Source organism: Hylobates moloch, unplaced genomic scaffold, assembly GCF_009828535.3.
Source record: "Hylobates moloch isolate HMO894 unplaced genomic scaffold, HMol_V3 SCAFFOLD_9, whole genome shotgun sequence".
In the NCBI taxonomy this organism is placed as follows: domain Eukaryota; kingdom Metazoa; phylum Chordata; class Mammalia; order Primates; family Hylobatidae; genus Hylobates; species Hylobates moloch.
In genome coordinates, this window is record NW_026652284.1 from 107,796,574 (window position 1) to 107,816,708 (window position 20,135).

The 20,135-nt window shown below is 41.7% G+C and overlaps 1 long non-coding RNA gene across 1 annotated transcript in view; it reads right to left on the reverse strand.

Annotated features, from left to right (window-relative positions):
* The window catches only part of LOC116812713 (uncharacterized), a 44,152-nt gene extending 26,871 nt beyond the window's left edge, over positions 1-17,281 (reverse strand). The window contains exons 1-4 of the long non-coding RNA XR_004370761.1: positions 16,781-17,281; positions 15,865-16,208; positions 14,841-14,943; positions 14,217-14,302 (exon numbers count right to left, since the gene is read on the reverse strand). This is a non-coding gene — a long non-coding RNA (uncharacterized LOC116812713). The remainder of the gene's footprint in view (positions 1-14,216; positions 14,303-14,840; positions 14,944-15,864; positions 16,209-16,780) is intronic.
* Positions 17,282-20,135: the final 2,854 nt, after the last annotated feature.

The window sequence follows — 20,135 nt, forward strand, 5'->3', positions numbered from 1 at the left end:
GCCCTCCAGGTGTCAACACTCTATTTGAACAGAGAAGAGGAGCATATGGAGCATATAGAGAATAATCCAGAACCCACTCTCTTGTTGAGTACTTTCTATGTGCCAGGCACTGTGCTCTTCATGCTAGAGATTCAACAGGGAACAAAAACACAGTTCTTGCCTTCGTGTAGCTCACTATGCATGATTGTCAATGTATTCCAAGGAATGCTGCATACCCAAACATTCGGGGCAGGCACAGGAGAAAAGGGAGGACTTTGACTTTGTGTGCTTTATCTTAAAACTCATGCAAATTTAACATCCTACTCTATAATATATGGAGGTTCATTTTAACATTACTATATATTTCCTAATAATCAAGTTAAATTGTTTGCCTTTTTTTTCTTTACCAACCTTTCCAAAACAGTTGAGACTTCAGGGTACCGTTCACGTTGACTCTGGAGCATAAACGAACTCCTAACAAACTAGAGCTATACCAACAGGATGCACAAGCCTGATTTAAAAGTGCTGGCCAACAGGCACAGTCCAATTCTGTTGACACCACTTTGATTCAATATCGTTAGTGTCTACTATGTGCTATTATGCACAGTGTTCAGTGCTAGGCAGAAACAAAACAAAACAAAACAAAACCAACCAAAACCAAAAACTGGGATAACGGAGAAGAAAATCTCAAATTATTTCTGTTCAATGAAGTTAGAGCTATGGCCAAAATAGCTAGAGGGGCCAAGAGAGGACACCCAAACCAGATTAATAAGCTCCAGGTTCTTTTCATATTTACACATTAAAAGCACACAATAAATGTTTTTGGCTGATAGAGTCACATCAGTTTTGTCTTAATCTTACAAAATATGTGTTCTTTATAAAGCACATGATGATCACACCCAGCCTTGCAGCTCCACGTGGGGGGCACAAACAGGGTAGGGCTGCTTTCTGGACCCAGGAGTCTAATTAACTCTCTCATCAAGCCAGTCCAGTTGGGCCTCCAGCCTCCTACCCCACCCCCACCTTGGATGTACCCTTTGGCAGCATTTACAGGAGTGGTCACCCTCTCATTCCCCAAGCAAAGAAAGTTTCTCACACGGTGATCTATGAATGTGTCTGCTCATGACTTCTCTGGAAGTTAATTCTATTACCTTCTGGGTTGGACTGACAATTGCCAAAGGATTTCCTCACGCCTTTGGGACATGGACCTCCTGGCAGTGACTCTTTCTACGCTGCTGCAACCTGACAAATTTAAAAATGAATCATTGGCCGGGCGCGGTGGCTCATGCCTATAATCCCAGCACTTTGGGAGGCCGAGGTGGGTGGATCACGAGGTCAGGAGATCAAGAAAATCCTGGCTAACACGGTGAAACCCCGTCTCTACTAAAAATATAGAAAATTAGCCGGGTGTGGTGGCAGGTGCCCGTAGTCCCAGCTACTAGGGAGGCTGAGGCCGGAGAATGGCATGAACCTGGGAAGTGGAGCTTGCAGTGAGCCGAGATCATGCCACTGCACTCCAGTCTGGGCAACAGAGCAAGACTCCATCTCAAAAAAAAAAAAAAATGAATCATTACGTTCTATCTACATCCAAATCCTTTATTTTTCCCTCCTAGTTATGAACTAGCCCAGAAACCTCAGTCTTACTGCACTTTCTATTGTCAGTATATTCAGATTAAACTAACATTTACTGAGAATCCACTGTGTGTGTGTCTCTCGTGTTTATAAATCTTATTTAATCATATGTCCTGATTAGCCCTGGGAGTTAAATAAGTGTTACCATTTTCAAGATGGGTTCTCTGAAGCTTAAAAAAATAAGTTACTAAGCCAAGTCTCCAAATTCCAGTTCTACTACTTTTCCCTCTTAACAGTGTTGCCTAAACCTTTGGATAGATAGATAGATGGATGGATGGAGAAAGAGACAGAGAAGGAAAGAGAAAAGAGAAAGGCATATATATATATTTTTTTCTTCATTCCAGGGGCCCACCCTGAAACTACTGAATCACACTCTCTAGAGGTTCTCAGGCAACTAGCCCAGCTGTTTTTGCCAACTGGAATTTATGAGCCACCACAAGAGACCACATGCAGCTTCATCTAAAACAAATTATTTTTAAGCACGCAGAGTGAGCAGTGATATGAGGAGTGCACATGAGTGCCTATGCTTAAAACTCTCTTTTCTTCTGGTCTCCATGAGTCTCCTTTGCAAAGTCAGGTATTACAAGATTCTAGAACACATATTACCTGCCACTGACAATTTAGTTGTTCAGCAAACATTCATTTGTTGAGTTGCATGCCAGACACTATACTAGATGATGGGACAACTAAAGGGAAATGAACAGTTTTGTCTCTATGTAAAAATAATAATGATGATGATGATGAGATGGGACTTCAACTGAGGAAGTGCCATTGGGGAGGTATGTAAAAGGTGCTATGGAAAAAAAGCAACAGGAACCCCTTGATAGAAAAAAAAAATGTGAGGGGTGGAGCCAAGATGGCCAAATAGGAACAGCTCCAGTCTACAACTCCCAGCAAGAGCGACGCAGAAGACAGGTGATTTCTGCATTTCCATCTGAGGTACCGGGTTCATTTCAGTAGGGAGTGCCAGACAGTGGACGCAGGACAGTGGGTGCAGCGCACCGTGCGCAAGCCAAAGCAGGGCGAGGCATTGCCTCACTCAGGAAGCGCAAGGGGTCAGGGAGTTCCCTTTCCTAGTCAAAGAAAGGGGTGACAGACGGCACCTGGAAAATCGGGTCACTCCCACCCTAATACTGCGCTTTTCTGACGGGCTTAAAAAATGGCACACCAGGAGATTATATCCCACATCTGGCTCAGAGGGTCCTACGCCCACAGAATCTCACTGATTGCTAGCACAGCAGTCTGAGATTAAGCTGCAAGGTGGCAGCGAGGCTGGAGAAGGGGCTCCTGCCATTGCCCAGGCTTGATTAGGTAAACAAAGCAGCCAGGAAGCTCAAACTGGGTGGAGCCCACCACAGCTCAAAGAGGCCTGCCTGCCTCTGTAGGCTCCACCTCTGGGGGCAGGGCACAGACAAACAAAAAGACAGCAGGAACCTCTGCAGACTTAAATGCCCCTGTCTGATGGCTTTGAAGAGAGTAGTGGTTCTCCCAGCATGCAGGTGGAGATCTGAGAACAGGCAGACTGCCTCCTCAAGTGGGTCCCTGACCCCCGAGCAGCCCAACTGGGAGGCACCCCCCAGTAGGGGCAGACTGACACCTCACACGGCCGGCTACTCCTCTGAGACAAAACTTCCAGAGGAACGATCAGGCAGCAGCATTCGCGGTTCACGAAAATCTGCTGTTCTGCAGCCACCGGTGCTGACACCCAGGCAAACAGCATCTGGAGTGGACCTCTAGCAAACTCCAACAGACCTGTAGCTGAGGGTCCTGTCTGTTAGAAGGAAAACTAACAAACAGAAAGGACATCCACACCAAAAACCCATCTGTACATCACCATCATCAAAGACCAAAAGTAGATAAAACCACAAGGATGGGGAAAAAACAGAGCAGAAAAACTGGAAAGTCTAAAAAGCAGAGCACCTCTCCTGCTCCAATGGAACGCAGTTCCTCACCAGCAACGGAACAAAGCTGGATGGAGAATGACTTTGACGAGTTGAGAGAAGAAGGCTTCAGACGATCAAACTACTCCGAGCTACAGGAGGAAATTCAAGCCAAAGGCAAAGAAGTTAAAAACTTTGAAAAAGAATTAGACGAATGTATAACTAGAATAACCAATACAGAGAAGTGCTTAAAGGAGCTGATGGAGCTGAAAGCCAAGGCTCGAGAACTACATGAAGAATGCAGAAGCCTCAGGAGCCGATGCGATCAACTGGAAGAAAGGGTATCAGCGATGGAAGATGAAATGAATGAAATGAAGCGAGAAGGGACGTCTAGAGAAAAAAGAATAAAAAGAAACGAACAAAGCCTCCAAGAAATATGGGACTATGTGAAAAGACCAAATCTACATCGGATTGGTGTACCTGAAAGTGACAGGGAGAATGGAACCAAGTTGGAAAACACTCTGCAAGATATTATCCAGGAGAACTTCCCCAATCTAGCAAGGCAGGCCAACATTCAGATTCAGGAAATACAGAGAACGCCACAAAGATACTCCTCGAGAAGAGCAACTCCAAGACACATAATTGTCAGATTCACCAAAGTTGAAATGAAGGAAAAAATGTTAAGAGCAGCCAGACAGAAAGGTCAGGTTACCTACAAAGGGAAGCCCATCAGACTAATAGCGGATCTCTCGGCAGAAACTCTACAAGCCAGAAGACAGTGGGGCCGATATTCAACATTCTTAAAGAAAAGAATTTTCAACCCAGAATTTCATATCCAACCAAACTAAGCTTCATAAGTGAAGGAGAAATAAAATACTTTACAGACAAGCAAATGCTGAGTGATTTCGTCACCACCAGGCCTGCCCTAAAAGAGCTCCTGAAGGAAGCACTAAACATGGAAAGGAAAAACCAGTACCAGCCACTGCAAAATCATGCCAAATTGTAAAGACCATACAGGCTAGGAAGAAACTGCATCAACTAACGAGCAAAATAACCAGCTAACATCATAATGACAGGATCAAATTCACACATAACCGTATTGACTTTAAATGTAAATGGACAAAATGCTCCAATAAAAAGACACAGACTGGCAAATTGGATAAAGAGTCAAGACCCATCAGTGTGCTGTATTCAGGAAACCCATCTCACGTGCAGAGACACACATAGTCTCAAAATAAAAGGATGGAGGAAGATCTACCAAGCAAATGGAAAACAAAGAAAGGCAGGGGTTGCAATCCTAGTCTCTGATAAAACAGACTTTAAACCAACAAAGATCAAAGGAGACAAAGAAGGCCATTACATAATGGTAAAGGGATCAATTCAAGAAGAAGAGCTAACTATCCTAAATGTATATGCACCCAATACAGGAGCACCCAGATTCATAAAGCAAGTCCTGAGTGACCTACAAAGAGACTTAGACTCCCACACAATAATAATGAGAGATTTTAACACCCCACTGTCAACATTAGACAGATCAGCGAGACAGAAAGTTAACAAGGATACCCAGGAATTGAACTCAGCTCTGCACAAAGTGGACCTAATAGACATCTACAGAACTCTCCACCCCAAATCAACAGAATATACATTTTTTTCAGCACTACACCACACCTATTCCAAAACTGACCACATAGTTGGAAGTAAAGCTCTCCTCAGCAAATGTAAAAGAACAGAAATTATAACAAACTGTCTCTCAGACCACAGTGCAATCAAACTAGAACTCAGGATTAAGAAACTCACTCAAAACTGCTCAACTACATGGAAACTGAACAACTTGCTCCTGAATGACTACTGGGTACATAACGAAATGAAGGCAGAAATAAAGATGTTCTTTGAAACCAACGAGAACAAAGACACAACATACCAGAATCTCTGGGACACATTCAAAGCAGTGTGTAGAGGGAAATTTATAGCACTAAATGCCCACAAGAGAAAGCAGGAAAGACCCAAAATTGACACCCTAACATCACAATTAAAAGAACTAGAAAAGCAAGAGCAAACACATTCAAAAGCTAGCAGAAGGCAAGAAATAACTAAAATCAGAACAGAACTGAAGGAAATAGAGACACAAAAAACCGTTCAAAAAATTAATGAATCCAGGAGCTGGTTTTCTGAAAAGATCAACAAAATTGATAGACCACTAGCAAGACTAATAAAGAAGAAAAGAGAGAAGAATCAAATAGATGCAATAAAAAATGATAAAGGGGATATCACCACTGATCCCACAGAAATACAAACTACCATCAGAGAATACTACAAACATTTCTACACAAATAAACTAGAAAATCTAGAAGAAATGGATAAATTCCTCAACAAATACACCCTCCCAAGACTAAACAAGGAAGAAGTTGAATCTCTGAATAGACCAATAACAGGCTTTGAAATTGTGGCAATAATCAATAGCTTACCAACCAAAAAGAGTCCAGGACCTGATGGATTCACAGCAGAATTCTACCAGAGGAACAAGGAGGAACTGGTACCATTCCTTCTGAAACTATTCCAATCAATAGAAAAAGAGGGAATCCTCCCCAACTCATTTTATGAGGCCAGCATCATCCTGATACCAAAGCCAGGCAGAGACACAACCAAAAAAGAGAATTTCAGACCAATATCCTTGATGAACATTGATGCAAAAATCCTCAATAAAATACTGGCAAACCGAATCCAGCAGCACATCAAAAAGCTTATACACTATGATCGAGGGGGCTTCATCCCTAGGATGCAAGTCTGGTTCAACATATGCAAATCAATAAATGTAATCTAGCATATAAAGAGAACCAAAGACAAAAACCACATGATTATCTCAATAGATGCAGAAAAGGCCTTTGACAAAATTCAGCAACCCTTCATGCTAAAAACTCTCAATAAATTAGGTACTGATGGGACCTATCTCAAAATAATAAGAGCTATCTATGACAAACCCACAGCCAATACCATACTGAATGGGCAAAAACTGGAAGCATTCCCTTTGAAAACTGGCACAAGACAGGGATGCCCTCTCTCACCACTCCTATTCAACATAGTGTTGGAAGTTCTGGTCAGGGCAATTAGGCAGCAGAAGGAAATAAAGGGTATTCATTTAGGGAAAGAGGAACTCAAATTGTCCCTGTTTGCAGATGACATGATTGTATATCTAGAAAACCCCATCGTCTCGGCTCAAAATCTCCTTAAGCTGATAAGCAACTTCAGCAAAGTCTCAGGATACAAAATCAATGTACAAAAATCACAAGCATTCTTATACACCAATAACAGACAGAGAGCCAAATCATGAATGAACTACCATTCACAATTGCTTCAAAGAGAATAAAATACCTAGGAATCCAACTTACAAGGGACATGAAGGACCTCTTCAAGGAGAACTACAAACCACTGCTCAATGAAATAAAAGAGGATACAAACAAATGGAAGAACATTCCCTGCTCATGGGTTGGAAGAATCAATATCGTGAAAATGGCCATACTGCCCAAGGTAATTTATAGATTCAACGCCATCCCCATCAAGCTACCAATGACTTTCTTCACAGAATTGGAAAAAACTACTTTAAAGTTCATATGGAACCAAAAAAGAGCTCACATCACCAAGTCAATCCTAAGCCAAAAGAACAAAGCTGGAGGCATCATGCTACCTGACTTCAAACTATACTCCAAGGCTACAGTAACCAAAACAGCATGGTACTGGTACCAAAACAGAGATATAGATCCATGGAACAGAACAGAGCCCTCAGAAATAACGACACATATCTACAACTATCTGATCTTTGACAAACCTGACAAAAACAAGCAATGGGGTAAGGATTCCCTATTTAATAAATGGTGCTGGGAAAACTGGCTAGCCATGTGTAGAAAGCTGAAACTGTTAGACCTAAAACCATAAAAACCCTAGAAGAAAACCTAGGCATTACCATTCAGGACATAGGCATGGGCAAGGACTTCATGTCTAAAACACCAAAAGCAATGGCAACAAAAGCCAAAATTGACAAATGGGATCTAATTAAACTAAAGAGTTTCTGCACAGCAAAAGAAACTACCATCAGAGTGAACAGGCAACCTACAAAATGGGAGAAAATTTTTGCGACCTACTCATCTGACAAAGGGCTAATATCCAGAATCTACAAAGAACCAAACAAATTTACAAGAAAAAAGCAAACAACCCCATCAAAAAGTGGGTGAAGGACATGAACAGACACTTCTCAAAAGAAGACATTTATACAGCCAAAAAACACATGCAAAAATGCTCATCATCACTGGCCATCAAGTAAATGCAAATCAAAACCACAATGAGGTACCATCTCACACCAGTTAGAATGGCCATCATTAAAAAGTCAGGAAACAACAGGTGCTGGAGAGGATATGGAGAAACAGGAACATTTTTACACAGTTGATGGGACTGTAAACTAGTTCAACCATTGTGGAAGTCAGTGTGGTGATTCTCAGGGACCTAGAACTAGAAATACCATTTGACCCAGCCATCCCATTACTTATTGGGTATGGACCCAGCCAGTCCACACCCAAAGGACTATAAATCATGCTGCTATAAAGACACATGCACACGTATGTTCATTCCGGCACTATTCACAATAGCAAAGACTTGGAACCAACTCAAATGTCCAACAACGATAGACTGGATTAAGAAAATGTGGCACATATACACCATGGGATGCTATGCAGCCATAAAAAATGATGAGTTCATGTCCTTTGTAGGGACGTGGATGAAACTGGAAATCATCATTCTCAGTAAACTATCACAAGGACAAAAAACCAAACGCCGCATGTTCTCACTCATAGGTGGGAATTGAACAATGAGAACACATGGACACAGGAAGGGGAACATCACACTCTGGGGACTGTTGTGGGGTGGGGGGAGGGGGGAGGGACAGCATTAGGAGATACACCTAATGCTAAATGACGAGTTAATGGGTGCAGCACACCAACATGGCACGTGGATACATATGTAACAAACCTGCACATTGTACACATGTACCCCAAAACTTAAAGTACAATAATAAAAAAAAGAAAAGAAAAAAAAAATGCTGGAGGGGGTGGAGATTTCTGCCTGTGTTCTTCAGAAGGGGGTATGGGAAAATCTGGGAGGAAAAGAAATTTAAGTAAGAGCAGAGACTTTGCAAAGTTTGTTGTGCTGACTTTTCCTCGTGCTGCTTCCCCTCGCATGGGAAGTCATTAGCTGGATAGGAGAGACTTCACAAGAACTGCAATGAATCAAGATGTGTTGGTTTTGTTTTGACACATGGAATTCTTAGGGATTTGATGGTTTTTTTTCCCAGCCTTCTCCATCAAAGTTGTTTTCACCCAGTCCTGATTGGACCGATTGACTCATCCTCAGATATCATAGTTTTCCCATTACAAAAGCATGGAACTGATGCCAATAAACCCACTCCTTATTCCCAGAGGGCTAGGGTGAGTCCTTGCAGAGGAGAATTGCTAGGGATGGCACCTGGCAGAAATGGATCATCTGTCTTTCCTCCACAATTATGGTCCCTGCCATTGTGAAGGAAACATTTACCTCCTCCTCACCCTCAGGCCCCCTTTTCCTGCACTTAGGGTCTCATTGCCCCTCCCCACCCTCCAACAAGTAGCTGGTGCTTTCTCCTTGACCCCTGACTCACTGTGGGGAGAACTCTGCCTCAAGAAACATCTTTTCATCTCACTATCTAGCTCCAACTATCCCTTTGCCTCCCTGGGGAGCTCCTTGGTCTCTCCTGCGGTATTTCTCTGAGGGCTCACTCAGACCACTCCACTCCACCTGCCACCAGTGGTCTCATACTGAACTATAAATCTGGCCATACTCCTCTCCTGTTTGGTATCTTCCATCCCCTTCCCATGTCTGGCACATGATGACGGCATCAACCTCCAATTGACTCTTGGACCACGTACCATCCATGCCTTTCCCCTTGAGCTACTGTGGAAAGCCCATGCTTGCTTCTAAGTGCTCCATGGTTGGGTTTGGTTTGGTTTAGTTTTCTGTCATGTCATTCTCTCTGCCTGGGACAGGATTTCTCTCTATCAACACTGAGCGATCTCCTGCTGACCGTATGCTCAATGATTGCATCTGCCTTGTCCCTAGCATCCAGATCAACACCTAGCAAATAAACAAGTGCTCAAGAATGTATGTTAAATGAGTGAATAAGCTAGTTAGCAAGAGAGTGAAAGAGAATGAATGAATCCTTGGAGAGTGCAGGCCTTCACTGTGAGGCCTCTGGAAGCCTAAGTGAATGACATACTCCTTCCTCTGGGCTAACAGCATGTGAAATATCCCTCTGCTGTAACTCTTATCACTATTACGATGTGGAATCTCAGGCTCCCTTCTTGGGCACATAGTTTGTGTCACATTTTGTATCAGCAGCATGTAATAGCCATGCAATACATAATCAACAATTTAGTTTTACGAACCCATTTGACCATCCACATTCCCCACATCTCCTCACCTCTTTCTACAGTATTTTCTGACTCCTCGCTTTTCATTCTATCTCTCTTACCTTCAGAAAATTCCAGACCTTGCTCCTTTACCCTAGTATTACTGCCTGAAATGCCCTCTCCTGCATCCTTTCCTATGAGTAATTAAATCCTAAACTCCTCATAGCTAACAAAAGACCATTCTCCCAAGTATCCCCAGCCTTCAAGAACATTCCTCCTGTGGCTCCCAAGACACACACATGTCTCTTTGACAATAATAATAAAAACAATCATTTTTCAGTACCAGAATGAATCTCAGGTGCTTTATGTATTACATAAATTCAGACATATCTCTTTTTATTGTACTTCTCTTTACTATGCTTTGCAGAGATATTGCATTTTTTTTACAAACTGAAGATTTGTGGCAACACTGCATCTAGGAAATCTATCAGTGCCAATTTTCCAACAGTGTGGGCTTATTTAATTTCGCTGTGTCACATTTTGTTAATTCTTTGGTAAGTTCAAGTTTATTGTTATTATTCTATCTGTTATGGTGATCTGTGGTCAGTGATCTTTGATATTACTATTGTAATTGTTTTGGGGTGCCACACACTGCACCCATATCAGACAGTAAACTGGTAAATGTGTGTGTTCTTACTGTTCCACTCCAACCAGCCATGTCCCCCATCTCTCCCCCTCTCCTCTGGCTTTCTATTCCTTGAGTCAGAAAAAAATATTGAAATTAGGTGAATTAATAATCTTACAATGAACTCTAAGTATTCAAGTAAAAGGAAGGGTCACACATCTTTCATTGTAAATAAAAAACTAGAAATGATTCAGTGAGCCGAGATCACACCACTGCACTCCAGCCTGTGTGACAGAGCAAGGCTCTGTCTAAAAAAAAAAAAAAAAAAAAAAAAACCAGAAATTATTAAGCTTAGTGAGTATGGCATGTCCAAAGCTCAGCCTTTTGTGCCAAACAGCCAAGTTGTGAATGCAAAGGCAAAGTTCTTAAAGGAAACTAAAAGTGCTATTCCCGTGAACATATGAATGATAAGAAGCAAAACAATCTTTTTGTGATATGGATAAAGTTTTAGTAGTCTGGATAGAAGATCAAACTAGCCACAACATTCCCTTAAGTGAAAGCCTAATTCAGAGCAAGCCCCTAACTCTCTTCCATTCTGTGAAGTTTGAGAAAGATGAGGAAGCTGCAGAAAATGAGTTTGAAGCTAGCAGAGGCTGGTTCATGAAGTTTAAGGAAAGAAGCCATCACCATAACATAAAAGTGAAAGGTGAAGTAGCAAGTGCTGATGGAGAGGCTGCAGTAAGTTAACCAGAAGATCTAGTTAAGATAAGTTATCCAGAAGATCTAGTTAAGATAATTGATAAAAGTAGCTACACTAAGCAACAGAATTTCACTTTAGACCAAAGAGCCTTATCTTGTAAGAAGATGCCATCTAGGACTTTTGTAGCTACGGAGGAGAAGTCAATGCCTGGCTTTAAAGCTTCACAAGACAGGGTAACTCTCTTGCTAGGGGCCAATGCAGATGGAGACTTTAGGTTAAAGTCAATGCTCATTTACCATTCTAAAAATCTTAGGGCCCTTTAGAATCATGCTAAATCTACTCTGTATGTGTTCCGTAAATAGAACAACAAAGCCTAGATGACAGCACATCTGATTACAGAATGGTTTGCTGAATATTTTAAGCCCATGCTTCAGACCTGCTGCTGAAAATCAAAGGTTCCTATCAATAATATAGCTACCCAAGAGTTTTGATAATGCTTTTAGTTATCCAAGAGTTTTGATGAAGATGTACAAGGAGATTAATGTTATTTTATGCCTGTGAACACAGCATTCCTTCCATAGCCCATGGATTGAGAAATAATTTGACTTTCAAACCTCATAACTTAAGAAATACATGTTATAAGGCTACAGTTGCCATAGATAGTGAGTCCTCTGATGAATCTGAGCAAATTAAATTGAAAACTTTCTGGAAAGAATTCAGCACTTTAGAGGTCATTAAGACTATTTGTGATTCATGGGAAGAAGTCAAAATATCAACATTAATAGGAGTTTAAAAGAAGTGGATTCTAACCCTCATTGATGACTTTGAAAGCTTTAGTGGAGGCAAGAACTGTGGATGTGGTAGAAACAGCAAGATAATCAGAATTAGAAGTGGAGCCTGAAGATGTGACAGAATTGTTACAACCTCATGATAAAACTTGAGTGGATGAGAAGTTGCTTCTTATGAGCAAAAAAAAAAAAATAGTTTCTTGAGATGGGATCCATTCCCAGTGAAGATGTTGTGAGCATTGTTGAAATGACAACAAAAGATTCACTACAATCAACTTAGTTGATAAAGCAGCAGTAGGGCTTGAGAAGATTGACTCCAATTATGAAAGATCTGTAATACCATGGGTAAAGTGCTGTTAAACAGCATTGCAAGCTACAGAGAAATCTTTTGTAAAAAGAAGAGTCAATCAATGCACTAAATTTCATTCTTGTCTTATTTTAGGAAATTGTCATAGCTATCCAACCTTCAGCAACCACCACCCTGATCAGTCAGCAGCAATCAACATTGAGACAAGACCCTCCATCAGCAAAAAAGATTATGATTTGCTGAAGGCCCAAGTTTATTATTTAGCAATAAAGGTTTTTTTTGTGTGTGTGTGAGATGGAGTCTCACTCTGTTGCCCAAGCTGGAGTGCAGTGGCATGATCTCGGCTCACTGCAACCTCTGCTTCCTGTGTTCAAGTGATTCTCCTGCCTCAGCCTCCCAAATAGCTGGAACTACAGGCGCCCACCACCACACCTGGCTAATTTTTGTATTTTTAGTAGAGACAACGTTTCACCATATTGGCCAGGCTAGAACTCCTGACTTCCGGTGATCCTCCTGCCTCAGCCTTCCAAAATGCTGGGATTACAGGGATGAGCCACCGCTCCCAGCCAGCAATAAAATATTTTTTTAATTAAGATGTGTACATTTAAGAATGGGCATGGTGGCTCATACCTGTAATCCCAGCACTTTGGGAGGCCGAGACAGGAGGATCACTTGAGTTTAGGAGTTTGAGACCAGCCTGACCAAAATGGTGAGACCCCACCTCTACTAAAAAAAAAAAAAAAAAAAAGTTTTTAAAAATTAGCTGAGTGTGATGGCATGCACCTCTGTAATCTCAGCTACTTTGGAGGCCGAGGGAGGAGAATCACTTGAACCTGGAAGGTGGAGGTTGCAGTGAGCCGAGATCACATCACTGCACTCCAGCCTGGGTGACAGACTGAGACTCAGTCTCAAAAAGTTAAAAAAATAAGATGTGTACATGCTTTAGACATAATGCTATTTCACACACAGTACACTACAGCGTGTAAACATAACTTTTATATGCACTGGAAAACCAAAAACTTCACGTGACTTGCTTTATGGCAATATTTGCTTTGTTGCAGTGGTCTGTAACCAAACCCACAATATCTCAAGGTGTGCTTGTATATTCATTTTTATAATCTCCTATACACAATATGGACGGATAAGAAATTGAGGCACAAACAGGTTAAATATCTGTCTTAGAGTTGGGCAACTGGTAAATGATAGAGCCAGTATTTGAACTTGGCCATTATTCATTCATTTATTCACCGATTCATTTATTCATTAAACAAATAGTTATGGAGTGCCCATGAGGCATTATTTCCAGACTTCAACACTTTGTGGTATTATTCATTTGGCAAACTAAACTATTCTGTTGCTTAGACAAAGTGTAGGCAGACAAAGGAGGAAAACCAGAAGGGATTACAGGCTCTGAATCAAAGAAAGGCAGAAAAAGGGAAGAGTGAGAGACGAGTTTCAGTTTCAGGTGAGATACCTGAAAGGGCAAAAATTCCTAGGGAATAGTTTTCCTCCTCCAGGGCTCCAGGTCGAATGAATTCCCTGAACTCAGGAACAAGCGTCAAGACTTGTTTTATTGGTATTTACAAAAATAGGTTTTAAAGGATCAGCGATTTGCAGATTCCAGTTGGATGTGTCACACACACACATCTCTCATTCATCACATCTAAGAGAGGGGAGAAGGAAAGACATGGCTTTGAAAGCCTAGATATTTTGAAAGGGGTGTTTTGGGATTTCAGCGATTTCTTTTTCCAGCACCAGCTGTATCTTGGACTGTGTTTTATCTCTCTTTCCCATCTTCCAGGCAGGTCAGTTAACCCTTTTGGGCTGTGTTCAATCAGGGTTAGTGTGTAATAAAGATCCTCTGCATTTAGAATTACCTTTTTTACCTGTAAACCCTCTTCAGGAGGCTGCAAACTCTTTAAAGACAGAAGCTGCTGTATTGATTTTTCACCTGCTTCAGTGCCTTGAGAGGAATAAGGGAAAGAAGGGGAGAGAAAAAGGAGGAAGGAAGAAACAGGCTCAAGGGATATCTATTCTACTTGGTACTTTACAAGGTAGTGTTAATGAAATACACTTAAATCAAGAGTTCTGGGTTCAAGTTCCAGTCCTGACAGTGCCTATACATCCTTGGGTCATCACTCAGACTCTCAGAGCCTCAATTTCTTACTCTGAGAAATGCAAATAATAATGCCTACTTCACCAGATCATTAGGAGAATTAAATAAGGTAATGTATTGGGTAACATTTTGTAACTGTGTGCTACTGTGTAAGTTAAAATTGTATGAAGGTTTAATAAAAGGAACTGTTCTTTAAGACTTCAAGGAGTTTCTGTCAGAAGTTGAAACTAGAGGATTTACCAGGATGTTTCTGGCTTTATAGAGGTCATGTCCCTTTTCAAGACGCCTCAGTTGACCAGTAAACGCATTCCTTTCAAGGTTTAATATTAAAACAATATCAAATTCTGATCTAATCTGGATCAGAAGAGAAAATACTCCAACCTACCATTGTCAACCGCAACACTAGTTGTGTTTAATGGTGATGGAATTCTGTCACTTCCACCAACACTTTTTGAGCATTCTCTGGATGCAGGGTATTCTGATGTATACTGATAAGAAACAACAACCAAAGATAATTAAGATTGACCTCATCCTCCAAGATGTTTACAGTCTACTTTGCTTCCCTAAGCCTCAGTTTTTCCATCTGCCAAAACAGAAGCTTGGAAGAGATGTCTCCAAGACACTTTCTACCATGACCTTTTGAATTTCGTAACTCTAATTCCAGAATTCAAAGAGTAACTGTTTTACCTCCCACTGAATGATTCTTCTGGTAAAAAAGCTCTCTGCTAGCTAAGCTAGCCAAGACACCATACCTGAAGATAATACCTAAACTTCTGTTTGTGTCCCAGGAATCCCAAATTGATATCACACCAAAACAATGTCATTTATACAATTCATTATATAAGTCACTCATTAATACATTTGCTTAGTTGATTTTCATTAAAATCCTGCAGGGAGCATTATTACACCCATTTTTCAAAAGAGATAACTGAGTCGTAAAAAGATTAAATTATTTGCCCAGGTCACACAGAAAGAAATTAACGTGGCCAGGGCATAAGACCAGATTTTCTGTTTTTAAACATATTTTTTTCTCTCCCCTCTACCCTGTAAGAGCTTTTATTACCAAGTGATTGAGAAGCACAGGCTTGGGGACACTGAATTTGACCAAAGAAGCCAATAGAACCATTCCAAAAACCTATGGTTCCCCCTAAAGCATTAGAAAGACTCAGAACGGGTTAAATTCTCCCTGGCTCAGTCCCAACAGACATTAAATTCACCTGTGCTCGCTCTGAAATAAATCAGTGTCCCTTTCTGCTGCTGCTGTTGTCTGGAAATAATGCAAATGCAATGGGCCTTTACTGACATTGTGCTTCCCTGGAAGGATACACATAATAAATTGTCCCTTAATACTGTTAAACAGACATTTTCCTCTTACTCAGGAGCTTTTGGGGTTGGACTGGGCTACTCACCCCACAAGGAGGAGGACATGTGTCTTGTCACTGGCCCAGTTATTCATGTGGCCTCTCATCTTTCCTTGGCTCACTGCATTGCAATGTTCAAGGATGCACTTCCAGGCCTCCACATCAAGTCATAGGACTTGCCGGTAACCTAGATTGGTTTTCTCATTTGTAATTTGAATTTGTTTTATGTTATGCACTTGTATGTTTATTTATTCGGATGCTTAGAAGCTGAAGATAACTGGTGCTCCTGGTCCATGCCATTCATCAATTGGAAGAATGCCAAGCTGTTTCCACAGAGGACAGAAGGCATTGGTCTCCCCTGCAGGAAGCCACTGCTGCTCCTTAATTGTTTGCTAGAGGAAGAATCAAGGGTAAAATTTAAAGTAAATGGCTGGCCGAGTTGCACTAATTCATCAAAGCATGTTTCAAGTCAGTAGTCAGAGCATGCATCAGCCCCCGGCGCCACCAGCTTCTACGAGAGTGGAAAAGCCAGCAGACCTCTGAGCAGATGAAATCATTAGGAGGCATTCAGCAGGGCTTGAAAAGCAAAGAGAGAGGAGGTGGGGATTTCTGTGTGTGCTCCCTTTGCCACATGGGAAACACCAACTGTCTGTGACCTAGTTATTCAAGAAAGGAAACACGGAAGAGAACCCACAAAACTGTTGGCTACATGAGAACCCCATTCTCCAAAGACACACTGGGTATTGAGAAAACAATTAGCATCTTCTAGTCTGATTCTTTTTTTTTTTTTTTTTTTTTTTTTTTGCTTAGAGATTTTTGGGAGCGATAAAGACAAGCCCAATTACAGTGGCTTAAGAAAATGGAATTTTTAGGGATAGCCCATGGATAGGAAGTAAAAATCCTGGTTCATGAAAGATGGGAAGTGGGAACTGGAATGTTTTTGGAAAATCTGTCAGCATCTCACCTCTTTCTCTTGCTCTCTCTCTCTCTCTCATTACATGGCCCTTTATTTGTGCAACATTTCATTTTCCTGCTTCTCTATGAAGGTCTCTCTTCTTGCTTTTAAGCATGAAGCCACTCATTCATTCAGTAAATATTTATTTAATGCTACCAGGTGCTGGCACTGCTCAAGATGCCAGGGCTACAGCAGTCAACAAAACAGACAAAATCCCTGCCCTTGTGAAATGTACACTGTGGTGAGGCAGGCAGAAACTGAACAAGATAAATAAGTAAAAGATACAGTATGCGAGAGGGCAGTGAGTTCTTGGAAGAAAAGATCAAGGGAGGGGAAGTGAAATGCTGGCAAAGTAGTTGAAATCTTAAATAGAATGGTCATGGGAGACCCCACTGAGAAAGTCATTTCTGAGTGAAACCTGAAGGAAGTAAGAAGTTAGCACTGCAATTGTCTGGGGCAGAGCATGCTGAGGAGAGGGAATAGCAGGTGCAAAGGGCCTGGGGTGGTTCAAGGAGCCAGCGGAGAGGCCATTGAGGAAGGAGGTTAAGCAAGTGAGGGGGACTAGTTAGAGGTGAAGTCATAGATCTGGGGGCACAGATCACAGAGGGCTTTCTAGGTCATAGTGAGGACTTAGGCTTTTACTCTGAGTGAGATCAGAAGATCCCAAAAGGCCACCACGAGCTGATATCCACGTGGTCCACCTAATCCAGTAGTCAGTCCTTATTGCTAACTTGCACACAGTCAAGCTCCCTTAGTCTCCAAAAGAGGAGATCCAAGCAACGATACTTCATGTGCAGTCAGCTTCGAGAGTCATCCTGAGTTTTCAAGGCTGACACAAATATCAGTCTAACTACCCAGTCCACCTGTGTAAATATTTGGGGAATAGTGGAGGGTTAAGGAAGAGACCTAGTCTGAGATAAATTGGCCAGGCTCTGCACACATTTGGGTCTCACAGAATTAACTGGCAAATGCTAGTAAGAGTATCAGGACCTTAGGAAATAGAGATCCCTTTAGAAAACTCTAATTCCCAGAAAGATTTTCACATAAGACCTTCACACAAAGACAAAATTAGAATGTGTGTTCTCTCACCATCTCCTTATCTGGAGAGTCCTTAGATGTGGCAGAAGGACCCACAAGAGTTGTCAGAGGCAGTTGTGAGGGGTTGCCAGTCATGTTAGTATTAATAGATATCATGCGAAGTTAGACACGTTTTCGAATAAATTAGAATGAATTAAATATTAACCCAAAATGTCATTATTCTCACTCCCTACCCTCCCAATATGCTTTCCTGATGGAGAAAGAAAGGGTGGCACTGTGGCTGGAATACAGAGCCCACAGGACTTTAGCATGTCCTCCCTTTTGTGACTCTTGGTGGAAAAAGTATGAGAGCCACGTATCTTAGAAATAACTGACTTTCCTCCCTAGATGCCTGCCACAAAAACAGACATGTTCTAGAACTTTCTTCTCCCCAGTTCCAAGAACACTGAACTCATGATAATGGCCAATGATCTTTTTCTAAGGACAATGTCAGAATGCTTTACTGTGCCATTTTCATAATCAGATGCAAGAAAGTTACCATCTGTAGTTCAGCCATAGCACTTCACATGAAAGAGGAAATGACTAAATATATATTTACATAGCTCTCATGAATATGCATTTTGTAAATGCACAAATATGTACAATTACTTGATAGACTGTTTTGGTTCGTATCTTTCGAATATTTAATACAACTGTAAATGTTTAATTCATATTTACTGAGTTGATTGAACAGTTTCTAAATTATCCCAAGCCTTGCTGGAAACGAGATTGAATGTTTCCAGCATATTTGCACACTAGGATTTGGCCAGAAGAATCCACACTTACTGGTTAAATGATGATTTTCTTAGAAAGCATATTGAATAAGCTGCTGGTGAAATCATCTTGCTGACCACAACATAGAGGGACAGCACCAGATCTAAGTCCACCCATGACCTGCAGAGCCTCTCATGACAAGGCCCCCCGATGCCTCTTTGCACCTCTGCCTGCGCTGCCCCTCATCGCTAAGCCACAATCAACCCATGCTCCACCTTCAGTCCGTTGCACCAGCTGCTCCATGTGTCCAGAATGCTCTTCACATAGACATCAAGCCTTTGCTCTAATGTCACCTTTTCAATGAGGTCTATCTTAACCTCTGCATTTAAAATTGCAATCCCATCATCCCCCAGAACTGCTGATAGCCCCTACACTCCCTTATACTTTTTTGTCTATAGCAACCACCCCTCACCACTTTATAACTTTTATGCTTTGTAGTCTGTCTGTGTCCACTCACTAGAATACAAATATCACAAAAGCAGGAATCCACTTTTTTTTTTCGTTGAAAAACTCCACATCCTAGAAGGAAGCTGGCATTTAATATGTGCTCAATAGACATTAGAGGAAGGAAGGAAGGAACGAAGGAAGGAAGGAAGGAAGGAAGGAAGGAAGGAAGGAAAGAAAGAAAGAAGGAAACTCAAGAGACCTGGGCTCAAATCCAGCATGGGAATGAGGCAAGACCAGAGCAGAGGAGATTGTCCCTGAGCTCAGGTGACGCCAACCTGGCCAACTCTCCACAAAGCTGGGTCACACTGTTTAGAGGACAGCTCTTGGCAGTAGTAGTAGTGCTGGTGGGGAGGGCTTTGTCATCATATTGTGTGTGTGTGGTGTGGGACTCTTCCTTAGTTCAGCTAAAGACAAGCTCCCTGTCACAAGGCCATGAAAGATTAGGCTCACAGACAATTTGAAGGGTGAGAATAATGGGATTTATTGAGCAAAAGGAAAAATGGGGGCAGAACAGGGACTCAGCAGAGCCAGAGTCTTCCTAGTATGTGCTTCCTGCCTCACAATTGAATCCCAGCTACCACCCAGGAATAGGAAGGGCCAGGCTCTTCCCCACTGCAAATGGTGAGAACTTCTGTGGCTCCACCCCAGTGTGCACTCCTCCCAGTATGCAGACTGGTTGGAGTTTCTCTGTGGACCCTTTCCCATCTGGCGGTCTCACATGCAAAATGGAAGTATTTGAATCTCCTTCTGAGAGTAATCTGAAAGTTAAATGAGGTAAAGCAAGTGAAAACATGTTCATGTATTAGGGCAAGGGAGGAAGCAAAAAGGAAGCAGAAGGATTCTCCTGAGTAGGGGAAAATTCTTTTAGGGAGATGCTTACCCCAGAATTATTAATATTTGAGTAAAGCCAGGAGCAACTATAAAACACAGCCCATCATTGCAGACCAAAGACAAAGCACCTCAAAATGCATCTACTACAGTAGGCACATTTTGCAATAAAAATATTAGAGAAAGCTACATCTCCTTGGAGTAAAGTGTCACAGGTATCCAATAACAGAAAATAGAA